The sequence below is a fragment of the Cervus elaphus genome, chromosome X (assembly GCF_910594005.1).
Source record: "Cervus elaphus chromosome X, mCerEla1.1, whole genome shotgun sequence".
Classification (NCBI taxonomy): Eukaryota; Metazoa; Chordata; class Mammalia; order Artiodactyla; family Cervidae; genus Cervus; species Cervus elaphus.
The window spans coordinates 138371477-138389121 of NC_057848.1; the positions used below are offsets into that span (position 1 = coordinate 138371477).

The following is a 17645-nucleotide window of genomic DNA, read 5'->3' on the forward strand; positions in this document are numbered from 1 at the left end:
AGACGATACACTAAGCTGAAGGCTAGAGAGAGGATTAGAACTGAGTAATGCAATGAAACTATTAATTTGATTATGCATAAAAACATCACTGTTATTGCATTATTAATAAAGGAGGTATATCTTGTTGACTCATGCATGGAAATACATACCTAAATACATATTAGCTTTAAAAAGGCAAGTCACTTTTTTTTATGTACACGTCTCTGTTTATTCATACTTAGATGTAGGTTAGTTTTGTTTTTGTGTACAGATTTGCTTAACAATCACTCAACTTCTGGGTAACTGAAGAGCCTTTATAAGTAGTTTATATTGTCTAGACCCAAGGTATGCAGCAAACCCAGTCTGGAACAAAATGGGAAATAACATCTTTCTAAAGACAGGCTTAGAAGTCCTAATCCAGTAATTTAAGATGTTTCCTTTCTCTGGTAGCAGGGCTGAATTATACCTAGCTGCTAGGCCACCATTCACAGGGATGGCCAAGAAAACAAGATACAGGCCACCGAAAACAAGACCAACCAATCCACCTTGTGTAATGGTACAGGTTTCACAATGCAGATCACCTGTATTCAAAGGTAAACTTACAAAACCTTTGTAAGACACGTTTGCTGTCAAAAATGGGAAAACCGCCATTGGTAAGCCAGCAGCTATAGGAGCCTGTGTCACATGTAAGATGCACCGAAAAAGACTGTTTGCTATTAGGCCACAGAGAGCAGCATTAAGTCCAATATATTGATCCATTTTCAAGCAGATTCCTTTCTGCTTCTGGGAGTTGGTTAATTTTTCTGGCTATGATATCAATTAAGTTCTCCTTGATAGGACCATCTGGTTCATGATTTTCCATCTTGAGCCTTACATTCTTCTCCCAGCGGTCGCTGCCTCCTCCGGTCTTCTTCAGCCAAGTGAGGGCTCACCCCAACCTTTGCTCAAGTCGCCCATAAGAAGCCATTTTGGCTGCCACAAGGCAAGTCATTTATATGTTCTTGTTTTATTATATTCACAGTCTTTATCATCTAGAATTGTGAAGAAAAAATGACAGAGACTGAAGGTCTGTCAGAAAACTTTCCAGTGTAGGTCAAAAAACTTGTGAGCTCAAGGGTGGGTCTAGAGAATTGCGCTGAGTGAAATAGAGAAAGACAAATTATGTATGATATCACTTACATGAGGAATCTAAAAAAAATACAACAAAGGAATATATATAGCAAAAGAGAAACTGATTCACAGATACAGAAAACAAATTAGTGGTTACCAGTGGGGAGAAGGAAGGAGGAAAGGGCATGATATGGGTAGAGGATTAAGAGAAACAAAATACTATGTATAAAATAAAAAGCAAGGATATATTGTTCAGCACAAGCAATTATAGCCATTATTTTGCAATAACTTTTAATGTAGTATAATCTACACAAATACTGAATCACTCTGCCATACACCTCAAACTAATACAAGATTATAAATCAACTATATGTCAATAAAAAAGAAATTAGTTATTCATGGAATGTCTATGAACATTAATTCTATCTGGCACCAAAACAGTTATGGTGAAGATATAAGGAAATATAAGTTGATCTTTCTCTCCAGTGACTTATAATCTTGATGAGCTCAAACAGCATTCTCATCTGAATCTTGATTAGAGTATTATATTTTCATTTGTTATATCACCATAGATTATGTCTCATACTGGGCCATAAGCTCATTGAACTAAAATGTCTTCTACTTCATTTTAGCCCAAACAGACATAGTTGACTATTTGTTCAAACTATTAATCATTCACAGTGAGTCAACATATTCCTGTTCTGAAAATCATAATTGTCAGAGAGAATTTATAAATATTAATAATAGGAGCTTGAAATATATTACACAGACCCTTTATAAAAACAGGAAAAAACACTATCATGTAGGAACTAACATAAACAATAACTTAAACTTAATTGCTAATAGTCTATCTCTGCTCTTTAGGGGGGAACTTTGTCAGAAATGGATTGACTTTAGTTCAATAACCGACATCCACACAAGTGGATCCTTTTGTTTCAGGACTTACCATATACTGACAGTTACTTTCTAGAATGAGGTGGAAAATAAGGCATAAACATCAACAATTAGTTACTAATTTCAGGACTTCAACAATCTCATATAATGTGCTAAAATTCATTAACAGGGCCATGTTAAAGGAGAGGTAGGGACAGAGAAAAAAAACAGTGGCCCCAAAATCAAGAAGGCAGGTGCAATAGCTTTCTAACCAATGAAAATATCATGACTATCTTGAGTATCTGCTATGTAAAATACACTATGTGAGGTGCCAGATAACAAGAAATATAAGATGGAATGTTCCCTGCCTTCAAAGAACTTATACCCAAACAGGAAGCAAAACACCCCCTGCATGTAAGAACACCACAAAACTCATTCAGAGAGTGAAAAAGAATCCTCTTATAAGTTTTTTTAAAACAAGTTATACAAAGCGTAAGGCAAAGTCCTCAACAAGCAATTGCCTGAAATAAGAAATCAAAATAACTATAGTTTATATCTATTGAAGGCTAGCAACCTGAAAGGTAGGCAGATGAGGAAACTGAGGCACAGACAGATGAAGTAATTTGTCCAAAGCCACACAGCTGGAATCAATGGGACTCCAAACCAGGTCAAACGGATTCCAACATCCAAGATGTTCCACTTGACATGCTGCTTTCTTGCTACGGACTGAACTGTGTCCCTACCAAATTGGTATGTTGAAGCCCCATCCCCAATATGACTATGTGTAGAGACAGGGCCTTTAAGGAGAGAACTAAGGATAAATGAGGTCGTGAGCATGGGGTCCTAATCCAGTAGGCATGGAACCCTCATGAGAAGGGGAGTGGACACCAGAATTCCCTCCCTCTCTGTACACACATCCAGGGGGAAAACCGTGTGAAGACACAGTGAGAAGGCAGCCATTTATAAGCCAGGTAGATAGGCCTCACCAGAAACAAAACCTGATGGCACCTTGATCTTGGACCGTCATCTGCCAGAATTATGAGAAAATAAACTTATGTTGTTTAAGCCACCCAGTCTGTGATATTTTATCATAGCAGCCCTAGCAGACTAATACACTACCTGTAAAAGAAAAGACAAGAATCTTGCCTTGCATTAACAATGGGATAATACTCACTTTTTTTTTTTCCTCCAACTTTTGGGCTCCTCTTTTTTTTTTCCCCAATTATTTTTATTAGTTGGAGGCTAATTACTTTACAATACTGTAGTGGTTTTTGCCATACATTGACATGAATCAGCCATGGATTTACATGTGCATTGACATGAATCAGCCATGGATTTACATGTGTTCCCCATCCTGAACCCCCCTCCCACCTCCCTCCCCATCCCATCCCTCTGGGTCTTCCCAGTGCACCAGCCCCGAGCACTTGTCTCATGCATCCAACCTGGACTGGCCATCTGTTTCACACTTGATAATATACATGTTTCAATGCTATTCTCTCAGATCATCCCACCCTCGCCTTCTCCCATAGAGTCCAAAAGTCTGTTCTATACATCTGTGTCTCTTTTTTACCCACCGCTTTTAAATAGTTTAGAACCCTTTACTGTATTCCTAAGTTCCCCACCTGCACGCATGTGCTCACACACACCTTTCAATCAGTAGTGATATTTAATTAACTATGTAAGTATCTTCCAATGGCTAATTGTGAATTACCTCACTAAACCCACCGGTGCTTCACACTTGCACAGTACAGGCTCTTTTTTTTGTGTGTGTGGGGGGGGGGTAGATAAAAGAAGAACAAAAAGAGTCTGGAAAGTACTGAAGTATTCATTAAAATACTTAATGAATGTTCATTTGGAAATCCCTTATTTTAAGTCTTACACATACTATCAGTTTTTCAGCTAACTGCTGAGGGCAACATTAATGCTTTAATAAACTAGGTAATAATTGATGTATTGTGTAGTGTCATGTAGGATAATGCTATTATAAACCATAGTTAACAGTTTAGAAAATCAATAACATATTAAACTGAGGTTAGTGCTTCTGGGAGAGTTCTTTGGCAAACAGTTGTTTTCTGACAGATTGTGACTGCTGCTTCTGCATCTTGGAAGGTAGAACATATTCTGATGCCTTAGTGGCTATGGAAAGTGTGTGTCTCTGGAAAAATCACACACACACACACACACACACACCCCCAGTGAACCACGGAACCACATCTCAACTTCCCTCAGCGGAGCTGCTTGCTTACAGGTCTGCAGGTTGGGGAGGAGGCAGGGCAAGGGAAGGCGGCTAAAGTCAGGGCCTGGGGCTTGTTGCCTTTGCTGTCTCCACACACGAACCCATGTGCGGGTGTTGGGTAACTAAAGAAAAGCTGGAGCAGGGTGACCCTTTGGCAGTTTTCCTTAAAAGCGAGTTTGCTGTCCCCAGCGGTCAGGAGTCATGGTAACTTGATGGGAGAACTCTCCACTCTGTGGCTATTCACTTCACATTGCTGCTTCTAAACATCATCGTGAAGTTGCCAGAGAGACAGAAATGCAGATTCTCGGCAGACTTCCAGGCAACGGTTCCTAGGGGAGGACCATCTGTGTTCTGTCAGAGGACAGCCCCTACCTGAGCTTCCAGAGAGTCAGCTTAGAGAATAACCAGGAAGTCTTTGTGAGGACAATAGACAGCAAGCATCACACTGACTCATCATTCTGGAAAGAATGAGTTCATGGCCTATATGTGTGAATCCCCCACGACACACGCCCAGGCCCTTCATTAAACATTCCTCTATAGGTTTTTCTCCTTTATGAGTAAAATCTCATTTTATGTTTACTTTTTGCTGTTTGCTGTTCTACAACAAAATGTTACTAATATGAACACATTAACAGACCACAGGGGCAAAGCTATGGTATATCATTTGTAAAAAGATAAAGGAGGCAGTGTAATGTAGAATGAAAAGCATTGCACTGGGAGCCAGGAAACCTGTGTTCCTCTTCTGAGCTTGTGATTAAACTCCTGGGTGATCACAAGGAAGTGACAACATCCCAGGACCTCAGCTTTCTCCTATGTCCCAGGGAACTGGCTGAGACCTAATCCAGGTCACGTCCACGGCAACAGTATTCTAGGGACGATTACACGGTTTCTATGTAGAAGTCACTAGGTTGAGCATTTTCCCATCCCTTTGATCTTCACAACACCCTGTGAAGTAGGTGTCACCATCCCATTTCATGACTGGAGGGCCAGGGCTTTCAGAGAATAAGGAATGCACCAGAGACACAGCCCAAGTGGCTTGGCCAGAACTGTGTATTCTAATGACAACGCTGTGCTCTATACATGGACCAAACGGCTACGACCGGACTAAGCTACTTCTTGTCATCAAAGCTCTTCCTTGAGGATCTTGGACTTTGAGGGACCAAGAGAGGGGCAAACTATATCACTATACTGAGCTTTTAGAGTGCCAGCTGATTATCAGCCACTTCCCTAAGCCCCCAGACCTCCTCTTTGTCACTGCCCTAGACATCCCCCCTTGCTACCATATGATCCATTCAGGAACTAAGGCAGCATGCCTGGGCCTGCCTTCCAGGATTCTTTCCAGCATCAGGGACTGTCTCCCTAAACAGAGTCACGGAGTCATGTTCCAGTATGGTGACAGACGTGTATATGGAGGGCATTCACCCACATGGCAAGCTGACGAGAGATGCAGCCTGAATGCAAACAGACCTTTCAGAGACTCACTGCCAATGAAAGGAGTGGAGGGGCACACGAGGGGTGTGGACCACAGCGTATCCTGACTTGAAGGCCTGCAGGGCAAGCTCTTTAGGAAGACCTTGAGATCTGGTGATTTCAGCTAAGACCCTGAGGTTAGACACATCCTGATGATGTTGAGTTCCTGGGAACAATCAGTCTGGTGGGGGCGGGGGCGGGGGTGCGGGCACTAAGGTCCCTGACCTAACCCTTCAAAGAGTGACACAAGGTTACCAAATGGTCAGCAGGCAAATGACCAAATGTTCTCAGATAGGCTTCCTCTAACAGCCTGTAAAACTGTTGCTCCAAAAGCAAATGTTTCCTTAACATGTAACCTGTGGCCTTCCTCCCACTGCCTGGTGCCCGCTGCCCACCTTCACAGAGCTCACTCACACATACCAGCAGCACGGGTTAGAGGAAGACTGACTTCCCTAAAAGCCCGCCTCCAAACTAAAGTGCTCCACTCCCTCATTCGCGTTAGGTCAGCATTGCAGTTTGGTGGCCTTTGAATAAAAGTCAGTTGCTTTGGGGGTCTTTTCTGAGGCAGAAGCAGGCTGACAGCTTCCTGGCGAACACGCGGACGCTGCCGCAGCTCTGGGTGGATGGAGACCCACAGGCTCGTCGTCACGGGCAGCCGGGAGTGGCTGGATCCGCGGAGCCCGCGGTGCCCACCTCGGCCTGCAGGCGTGCTCTCTCCAGGAGCGGCCGGCAGAGCTCCGAGAGCTGCGCCCATGTCCTGGGGCAGGGGCTTGACGGAGAGGACTGTGTCTTCCACGTAACCGATCTGTTTCCAGAGAGCACCTTGCAGATGATCTCACCCACTCTCGCTCAGAGAACTGGCAGGACTTCCTGAGGGTAAATCCTGAGAGCGAGTGGGCTGTCTGCAGCCTGCATTTCTTCTCCAGGCTCTAGACGGGAAAGCGGACTTCCCCGAACCTGGGGCTTCCTTCTCCACTGTGCAGACGGCTTCTCTAAGTCGCTTCAGGGTCCTCAGCTCAGACGGAAAGCGCTGCCTGAGTGCTGGGCACTCTGTGGAGTTACCGGTTGGAGGGACCCGGCGTCTCACACAGGCTGTGGAAGCCGCGCTCTGAGAGGCAGGGTTTCAAAGTTTTCGCCGGCTGCTTCTGGGTGAAGCACAGCTCAGGGAAGATCCGTTCTCTCTCTCAGAGCTGACTCTGCCAGTTCTGAGTCAAGTGATTCCCTGAAAAATTAGCATTGAGTAAATCCTCGTTTTTGTGGGAGCTGTTTTATTGGAGGGCTGTTGAAAATCTCCTGGCAATGATGTAATGCGTCCAGCACTGACAACTCAGCAAAGGCTGTAGCTATGCTCTGGAATTCGGCGGTCAGAAAGACTCTGTCCCAGCCCGTTGCACAGACCCTCCCGGAGTCTTGTGAGACCACCTCATCCTCAGTTTGTTTAATAAAAGAAAATTCTGTACCACAGACTGTGGTCAAGATGTATAAATCAAGATGAAAACAGACACCGAAGCCAACGTTGTGATGACAGTCTAAGGCAATTTATCTACTCCTTCTTCATCAAGCCCCTTCATTTGAGCCCTCTGTGGAAGGGTGAGGAGTATTAATTACAGGTTAAGATAGCAGCATCTTTTACACATTTCCTTTCTTGCCAAAACAGACACCACATCTCAGAGGTAAGCATTCTCATCTATAATTGATGGTTCTCATTAATAATACCATAAATCTATCACTTTCTACAAAGCATCCCAACATGCATTATCTCACTTGATCCTAACAACAACATTACAAGCAATAAAGTCTATGGGAATTTAATTTTGTTTGGTGGCTTCAGTTCCAGGAAGCCTTGAAAAAGAAGGTGGACTTTGACCTTGTGGGAGGAGGCATGGAAGCTGCATGAGCGCTTTTCCGAGGAAGACTGCATTTCTCTACATCTAAGGGGTACAGCCTTCAACACTGCTGCTGACCCCATGCAGGTGCTCAGACCATCCCTCTCCTCCTGCCCCTTCATCCTTTCTCATAACAGATGCTCCAGACCTTACCTCTTGCTACTATTACCCTGCTCCCGAGTCTTTTTCCATATGGAAATAGGGCAGAGGGGTGTAGGGTAGTGCCTAGACGGGGGTCCAGAGACAAATTCTAACCCTAATTTAACAACGGTTGATGATGTTTGACTAATTTCTCTGTTAAAAACCAAGGAAAATGGTTGACACAATGATCTCTTGGGACGCTTCTTTTAGTGTAGGGCTATTTACAGAGTGAGACGAGGTCAGGGAAGCCCAGGGGCTGCTGAGGCGCCCAGGGACCTGCAGAAACAGAAGCCTTTACCACACCTGAAGCGGAAGGCATTCTGACAGCTGGTTGAAGGCTGGAGCTTTGCGGGAAGGGGCCCTGGGCAGAGCCGTAGCTGGGGAGGAGCACCATCACTGCCCCAGTCAGGAAGAGGTGAGAGAAATACACTCATGACCTCATTGTCCTCTGCCCTCCAAGCGCCTGCTGACACCTCCCGGCAGAGGCGGCGTGCAGAGGAGCCCGGAGATGCCCACTGCAGGGTGCAGACCCCTGGGGCCCGGGGAAGGGCAGAGAGTGGCTCTCAGGAGATCTAGGGGCGGACAGCACATACCCGCCCCCGTCCCCCAGACCCCAAAACAGGATTTGGCTCTTTTTTTCACAGAGGGACAGGTTCTAGTTGCCATTTATATGTGTGATATTTAAACAGCTGTTATTTCTGTCTCCGCTTGCACCTGTTCTCTGGTAAATCCACCAACAGAGTATCCACTTTGCACATCAGCCAGTATCTTTACAATAACTGAAAAACACTGGTTTTCTTGGATGACTAGCTGAAATTTACAAACACTGGTTTAGAAGCTAGTATCATATTTTCTTGTAGAAAATAAAGTTTTATGAGTGACATAGATTTGGTAGTCCACCTAAAGTAGATGATAATAGAAGAATTACAACCTGGATAACACATGTTTAATGTTGATGAACTTATAATGGGGATACACTGAAGCGTTTGGATCTTTACAACTAGCATTAGTTTAGCAAATGAAAGCATGGGGAGTAGAAATCCTGAATTTTATTCTTTATAAGAGTCAATATATTTTTATACACTGGTGTGTGTGTGTGTGTGTGTGTGTGTGTGTGTGTATCTGTCTCCTGACTAATGGCTCTTTCTTTTTCTTCCAAACAATAGACAAAACATGATCAAATGCTTATGAAGCAAAATACCACATTCTACAGTCTCATAGGGTTTACTTCTTTGTTTTGGGCCTAATGGATCTGCTTGAACAGCATGTTGGAGGATTTTCTGTATCTAAATTATGTCACCACTCACTCTGATTTTCCACTTTGTTACGAACCCAATAATCTGTTGCCATGCCCAGCTTGCTAAAATTCCCAGCAGAGGGCAGAAGGGTACAATGAGTCTGAAGTACCACATCAGATCGAACCCGAGGACTGATGTTAAATAAATCTGAGAATAAATATTAAGTGAGGAAAGATTTACCTTCAAACTCCAGGTTTTAGGATCTGTGCCCTTTAATTTCATCCCATTGACTTCTGAAGTACAAATTTGCTTTGTAACGCTAGAACACTTTTTATCAAGCATCAAGATGCATGTATCCTTAGCTTGTGCTTTAAAAAATCTGACATGATACAAGGTGACTCCTGAGGGATCTGCATGGTATCACAGGACTAGCAGCTCTCTCTGTAGCAGGAGATGAGGACACAGTCGACATTCAGATTTCACGTGATTTCCCCCAAGGAGTGCCATGCTCTGAAGAGCCGCAGAGCGGCCAAACTGAGAGGTGAGGAATCAACACAAGCACACAGCCCACAAATGTGAACTTGGGGAACCGAAGAAAAACAAACGACACTTCGAGGCAGACACAATCTCCGGTGAGCAGGGAGAACAGGAGACCTGAGGCTCCTACGGCTACTCCTTCTCCACTGTGTCTGCCTCAAGATGCTTTCACTGCAGACCTTGCGAGAGGCACATGGGGGAGCCCAGGGGATACCGAGTCAGTGAGAACAGAGGAAGAGGGGCTGCTCTGTTCAAGTCCTGAGTGCTCACCATGCAGTGGGCTGCTGAGATCTGAGTTAATCCCACAGGAGTCAGAATGCTAAGCAGAGGCTTAGGAGGTGTCATCTGGGTGATTCTAGAGTACATGTCCGCGTTCCCAGATCCCCTTAGACACAGAAACTGTCCCTCAATCCCACCCCTCAATACCCTCCCTTCTGCCTCTATAAAGTCCCATATTTTTGTGCCCCCATCCAGGGGAAGAGCACCTGAAGGTCGCTATCACATGGCAAGGTGTCAGCCCACACGGGACCACAGATCAGCAACCCTTCAAATCTGGAGCGTGAATGATTTCATCGATGGTGAGACACAGCTAGTGAGGCTGGGAGGGAAGAGGGCAGAAGGCGGGGAGGCCGCCGGCAGAACGGGGAGGCAGGGTGTTTCACCTCGGCCTCGGAGCAGTGGGACAAGGCAGCTGACTCTCGAGGGAGATGGGGTGTGCAGATGAAGGACCCAGGGGAGCTTTCACAGGATGAGCCCCAAACTCCAAGGGGTACAGCTCTCCTGTGGGGGTATAACGCCCAGAAGGACAGTCCAGCAATGGGGTCTCTCTGGGGCAGAGCCAGGGCGAGGCACACATACCAAGTTCAACCTCACCTCTGAGTCAATCTCCTGTCAGGGGTCTTAGCCCTGTGCTCCTCAATGTCCCTTGATTCCTCTTCACTCCTTCACTCATGTTCTTCTGTGATGTCTTCCCTCTCCTTTCAGGATAAACAAACAGGAACTCTGTGAGGGTCTCCCAAGCTCACATGATTCACTGATATTGTGTGTGGCTTGTGTAAAACGACCATGTGGGGCTTGAGCAGCTCGCCTCTGAAATGGTCTCTGCTTGTTTAGGATTCAACCCTGAGTCGGAGTCAGGAGGCAAAGGAGGAGAGGGCAATGTGCTTATGTGTGTGTGTGTGTGTGTGTGTCTGTGCACTTGTCTAGGATTCGAACCTGAGGCAGGGTCAGGAGGCAAAGGAGGAGACAGAAGTGTCCTTACATGGGATCACGTGTGTATATGTGTGTGAATGGAAAAGGAAGATCTTTGAACTTCATGTATGTTAACTAGACAGTCTCTTTTCAGGTTAGGATTTGCCATATACCTATTTGGGGGACCCTTTTTTGATACAGCAAAAAAGTATTTTACTGTCAATATCATATTTTTAAAAACAATCAACCTATTAAAATTAACAGGTAGTGAAGTGAAAGTCACTCAGTCATGTCCAGCTCTTTGGGACCCGATGGACTATACAGTCCATGGAATTCTCCAGGCCAGAATACTGGAGTGGGTAGCCGTTCCCTACTCCAGGGGATCCTCCCAACCCAGGGATCGAACCCAGGTCTCCCACAGTGCGGGCAGATTCTTTACCAGCTGAGCCATAAGGAAAGCCCAAGAATACTGGAATGGGTAGCCGATCCCTTCTCCAGCGAATCTTCCCGACTAGGGATTGAAACTGGGTCTCCCGCATTGCAGGCAAATTCTTTACCAACTGAGCTATCAGGGAAGCCCAAAATTAACAGGTAAGAACTAGGTAATTATTTCACTGAAGTTGCTCTGTTGTTGGCATTTTGCTTCTACACATTCCTGACACAGTCTTTTGAAATGCAGAGCACAGAACTGGTTGAGCTGGCATTGCCAATCTTTTCATGTTCAGCTTGGATTTCTAAATGTTGACCTTCACCTGATTTTAAATGCATTTTCTTTTTTTTTTTTTTTTTGCTTATTTATATATGTAATTCTTGGAGTAACATAAATCAAAAGCCACAAATTTCTAATTTAGTGTCTGGTTTTACAGATCCCCGACTCTTCATTAACTTCTTGATTTATAAGCAATGGACCAAAAGTCACAGCTGCTGGATGCAAAAACTTGCACAGGATTTAGGAACTCTAAGAGCCCTGCTGTAAATCAGTGTCCCATTTACAAATGTTTCCATTACTGAGTGCTTTGGCTGTCTGATTTGAAAACACCTCTATCTTCACTATTAAATTCTGCTTTGTCTTTTTAATATACAGCTCTTTCAGACCATTTGTTACCTCCAAGTGCTGATTTATGAAGGCAGAGTAATAAATTTTATAACATAAATTTTAAAGGCTTTGAATTAGGTACACCGGAGTTTTGAAAGCTTTATGGCTAAAAAACAATTCTCAGAAGCAAGAAGTAAATTTTACGTCCTATGAAACAAAACAGAGTGCTGGCCATAGGACTGTTTGTCTTTTCTTTCCATATTATCTCCCCACCTCCTGCATTAAGACGTTCCTTCTTTAACAAGTACCTACAGTTGTTGGCTGGATCTAAGAAGACGTCAAAGGGCAGAGAAATGTTAGTATTTGACCTGAGAAGACTGATATGATCAGTGTATACTAAGCTTCTTGCTGAATTTCGGGGGGCCTTCATGGTTTTATCTTGGCTCCCTCTTTCGTCTGTGCTTTTCATCTGCTGGGGACACACTGAGGGCACACTGGGACTTAATTTCCTGATTTTGCTCAGGATTCTTGCTGGAAGGCCTGGTAACTACAGATTTCTTGAAGTCATTTATTGTTTCCCTGGCAAAGGGCTGAGGGACTCATGTTTATCAGTTTTATTCACCTCGCCTACTGGTACCTGAAATACTGCCCACTGTCAGAGAGACTTGCTCCTATAGGGGATAAGGAAAAGCCTGAGGACACTGAGTAAGAATTAGCATTTTAGAATGACTGTATTCTGGAAGGTGTTATTCACAATAAAGGAAATGGATAATTTTCCTCTTGATTCTATAAAATCCAGCAAATCCGTGTCACTGACTTTGTTTCATAGGTTCATGTGCTTTACTCTGTGTACTTTTTTCCCTGCCAGGGTGGTGCATTGTCACATGGTAACTTTCACTACAAAGGTTTCTATATTGCTGAATTTCCAAGAGCTGGAAGCTATTTAAATGGGCAATTAAAGGCACAGATGTTCTTTTGGATGAAGTGACAAAAAAAAAACAGGAGACGGAAACTGTTACCCTATCATCTCTACATAGCCCTGAGATTTGTAGGAACCTGAGAAATGGTAGGTGACCAATTTGGTGTACAGCAGTTAGGACTGACCCATAAAATAATTTCTTTCCCTGAAATAATTTTTAACAACAAAATATTTAGAATAAAGTAGCCCACATATTTCTTATAGACCTCTTTTGGGACTATCCTTAAGCCCTGGGGTTGGGGTTGGTCACAGAAAGAAACTAACACAATCTTCTGGAAGTTCCATACATGGTCTGTGTCTGCAAAGTAGCAAAGTGAAAATAAAAGTGAAAATGTTAGTCGCTCAGGGTGCAAGGAAGGATTCAAATGCAAAGTAGTTAATAAACAACACTAGATTCCTATGGGGAACTGTGAGGTTTAAACTAGGTTTCCCTGCTAAGTATTGTCCAAACCACTGCAAGTCACATCAGTTTTTTGGCATCTTAGTTCCTCTATCTTAAATATAAAAGACTTAACTGACAAGTACTCAATGAACACCTATTATGTGCCAGCACTGTCAAAGCTACTGGGGAATGGGTGATCACTGAAGCCACAGTACTTTACAGAATTAAAAGGACAGAATTGAGAGGGAAACATTTTCATAACTACCAAGATTCAGATACATTGTAGACAAATTTGAACAAATATTGTATAAGAGGAAGAAAATTCTTCAAGGTCCCTTTCACCTGCATAGTACTAGTGAGGCCACAGGTTGGAATTGCCCCTTAAGGACAGGAGAGTTCAGGATAAAAATAACGGCAAAAACAGAGAGGAGCTGCGCCCTGATTGGGTAAAAAGAGAAGGCGGCTACGTATTTCTCACTCTTGAGGTCAAGGAGATCTCCCAAACTACACATGCACAGAAACGTTCCTCGGGGTTCAGAGGAGGCAGAGGGTGCTAGCCCATATGTCCTGGCAGCCACATAGACCCTCAGGAGCTGGACTCCATCTTGGCTAAAAGATGCACACGCACATCTGGAAGGGCCCTGAGTCAGACCAAATATGGACACAGAGCCAAAGAGAGCAAGATGACTGGCCAAAGGGAGCCTGGAAACCTGTCCTCATATAAGTGATTTCAACTACCGCAAAAGTGCTCAACTCCCTCTGAGCGCATCCATGTGTCTCTCCACATGTACTTTGCTCCTACTAAATGTTCTATCCACTTTACAAATTTCCATCACTTTGCTAAAATTCTTTCTTCAAAGAAGATAAGGGCCAGGGCTCTGCTTCTAGCCTCTAGTCCCTGGTGGTTAGGATATAGTACTCTCATCATCACAGCCCAGGTTTGATTCCCAGTCAAAGAGTTGAGATCCCACCTCAACTTGCTGCACACCATGGACAACAGATCACTAGTGGTTCTCAGTGTTGGTTGCAGATGCCAGAGAAAGAAAGTTAAGTCGCTTAGTCATGTCTGACTCATTGCGACCCCATGGACTGTAGCCTGCCAGGCTCCTCTGTCCATGGGATTTTCCAGGCAAGAGTACTGGAGTGGGTTGCCATTTCCTTCTCCAGGGGATCTTCCTAACCCAGGGATCGAACCAGGATCTCCTGCATAGCAAGCAGACACTTTACCATCTGAACCACCAGGGAAGTCAGATGCCAGGGAGGGCAGATGCCAGAGGGGGCCATACAAAATTTATTTGCAAAAAATTCAAATTTTGTCCTGACAATGGCTCTCTGAAGGGTTAGTTCAAGGCCTTGATTTTGTTTTTCCCTCCATGAATTTTTATCACAGCTGGACTGGCCTCCCAGTAGGCAGATATCAAAGCATTTAATACAAATATTCTAGACCAGGCAACCTGAGACAAGGGATATAACAGATTAGAAAACACTCTGAGATAAAAAATGAACACCAACTTACTAAAAGTTATGGGATATACTGAAAGTAGGGTTCAGAGTGCAATGTATAGTTTCTACATTAAAAAAGGATAAAGATCTCAAAACAATAATGTAACTTGCCACCTTAAGAAACTAAAAAAAAAAAGAAAAAGACCAAACTAAGCCCAAAAGAAGTATAAGAAAGGATGACAAAAATTAAGGTGGAGATAAATGAAATAAGGAATATAAAATAATACAGATAACCAACAAAATCAAAAGTTGGTCCTTTGAACAAATGAAAAAAAAAAAAAAAAAAAAAGACAAACCTTAGAAAAATGAGAGGAAAACTGTACTTCTAATACCAGGAGTTAAAAGTCCAATATTACTCCCAACATTACAGAAATAAAAAAAAACTGAAGCAGAATATTATGAGGTATTATATGTTAACAGATTATATAACCTAAATGGAAAGGACAAGTTCTTATAAATACAAACTACCAAACCTGACTTACGGAGCAACAGAAAATTTGAAAAGATCTGTAACAAGTAAAGAGGTTTAAACTCGAGGTTACAAGGTTTACAATGACAAGAAAAACCCAGTACCATATGGCTTTACTGATGAATTCTACCAGACACTGAAGATTTTAAACTAATGGCTCTCAAACTCTTCCAAAAAACAGAAGAGAAGGGAACACTTCTTAACTAATTCTATAAGGCCAGTGTTACTTGACACCAAACCCAGACAAAGATATCACAAGGAAACGATAGAACCCTTATGTCTACAGATGTAAAAACACAACAAAATATAAGTAAGCTGAAGCCAGCAACATATTGAAAGGACTCTACACCCTGTTCAAATGAGATTTATCCCAGGAGAGTAAGAGTAGTTCTATCTATGAAAATCTATTAATATTATACATCGCACTAATAGAAAAAAGAAATAAATGCCCACATGATTACCTCAATGCATACATAAAAGCATTTAACAAAATCCACCACTCTTTAATGATAAAGCACTCCAGAAATATGATGGAGAAGGGAACCTCCTCAACCTGACAAAGGGTATTTGAAAAATATACAACTAACATCACACTTGTGAACAACAAAAAGATGTCTTCTATTGCCAATTCTATTTAACATTATAATAAAAGCTCTATTCAAGTAATTGGGTACTAATAAGAAGTAAAATGCATCCAGATTTGAAAGGAAGAAGCAAAACTTCAGATGACACTATCTTATATATAGAAGCCTTAAATAATCCACAAAACAATATTACAGCTAATAAATGAGTTTGCATAGGATTCAAGGTCAATGTATAAATATCTGCTGTATTTCTATATACTGGCAATGAATAATAAAAATAAAAATAAGAATATAATTCCATTTTTAAAGGCAACAAGTAAAAAAAAAACACTTAGGAATAAATTTAACCAAGAAAATTTAAGATGTGTACACTGAAATTTACAAAGAATTGTTAAAAGAAAATAAGGAAGACCCAGACAAATGGAAAGGCATCCTGTGTTCATGTACTGGAAAATTTAATTTTATTATGATGGCAGTACTGCCTAAATTGATCTACAGATTCAATGCAATCACTATCATAATGCCAACTGTGTTTTGTGCAGAAATGGACAAACTGATCTGAAAATTCATATCAAAATGCAATAGCCAAACCAATCTTGAAGAAGAAAAACAAAACTGGAGGAGTCACACTTCCAATTCCAAAGCGTACTACAAAATGACTGTAATCAGAATAGTGTGGTACTGGCATAAGGATATTCATATACTGATAGATTAATGGAACACAAGTGGGGATCTAGAAAAAAGAATCTTACGTCTATGGTTAACTGGTTTTTGACAGAAGTGTCAAGGCCAGTCATTGAGACAAGAATAGTCCTTTAAACAAATGGTTCTAGTACAACTTTATATCAACATATACAATAATAAATCTGAACTATCTCACATGGTATAACAAGTTATTGCAAAATGGTCAAAGACATAAATGTGTGTCTATATATAAATATATATATATATATATGTACATTTAGCTGCATATTAAAAAGCAGAGACACTACTTTGCCAACAAAGGTCTGTCTAGTGAAAGCTATGGTTTTTGCATTAGTCATGTATGGATGTGATAGTTGAGTTATAAAGAAGGCTACGTGCTGAAAAATTGATGCTTTTGAACTGTTGTGTTGGAGGAGGCTCTTAAGAGTCCCTTGGGCTGCAAGGAGATCCAACCAGTCCATCCTAAAGGAAATCAGTCCTGATTATTCATTGGAAGGACTGATGCTGAAGCTGAATCTCCAATACTTTGGCCACCTGATGCAAAGAACTGACTCATTTGAAAAGACCCTGATGCTGGGAAAGATTGAAGGTAGGAGAAGGGGACGACAGAGGCTAAGATGGTTGCATGCCATCACTGACTCAATGGACATGAGTTTGAGTAAACTCCAGGAGTTGGTGATGGACAGGGAAGCTTGGCGTGTTGCAATCCATGGGGTCGCAAAGAGTCAGACACGACTGAGTGACTGAAATGAACTGAACTGAACTGACATTTAGCTGCAACTGTAAAACTCTTAGAAAGAAATACAGGTATAAATGTGTGCAGTCTTATATTGAAGAGGAAAAGTTAAAATTTTACATAACCTTGCTTCAGAAGCTTGCTTCAGAAGATTATTTCTTACATTACTAACTGTGTGACTGAGCCTGTGATAAAATGCTGATATGCAGTTTCATATGAGATCAGTAATTATAATAGTGTAACTCTAGATATGGGAAGAAGCAATAAGAGAAAATATTTTCCTGGACCAAGAGGCTAGTAAGGCAGGTATGGTCCAGAGACTTTTGCTACTTACAAGGTCTGGTCTAGTGACAACACACTGAATGGCCTGTCAATAGAATCTTTGTTAGACCTGGGAATGAGCCTTCCCAGCACCGTGGGACACAATGACCATGAAATGCCCCCAAAACATGGTCAAATATGACTATGAAGGGGCCCTGCTGACTGTAGGTTGGCCCTTGACAACTGCCTCTACAAAGATTAAATCATGACCACTATAAGATGCTGACCTTCAACACCCCCTTGAAAGGAATTCAGGGTGGAGACAAAAA

General features: G+C 42.5%; 1 long non-coding RNA gene and 1 pseudogene across 1 annotated transcript; one reads left to right on the top strand and one right to left on the bottom strand.

Moving 5' to 3' along the window:
- Positions 1–267: 267 nt before the first annotated feature.
- Positions 268–841, bottom strand: LOC122690509 (annotated as a pseudogene).
- A 6662-nt stretch (positions 842–7503) lies between these two features.
- Positions 7504–10189, top strand: LOC122689763. The gene is made up of 3 exons (XR_006339917.1): positions 7504–7641; positions 9381–9474; positions 9945–10189. It is a non-coding gene; the product is annotated as an uncharacterized LOC122689763 (long non-coding RNA).
- The last annotated feature ends 7456 nt before the right edge of the window (positions 10190–17645 follow it).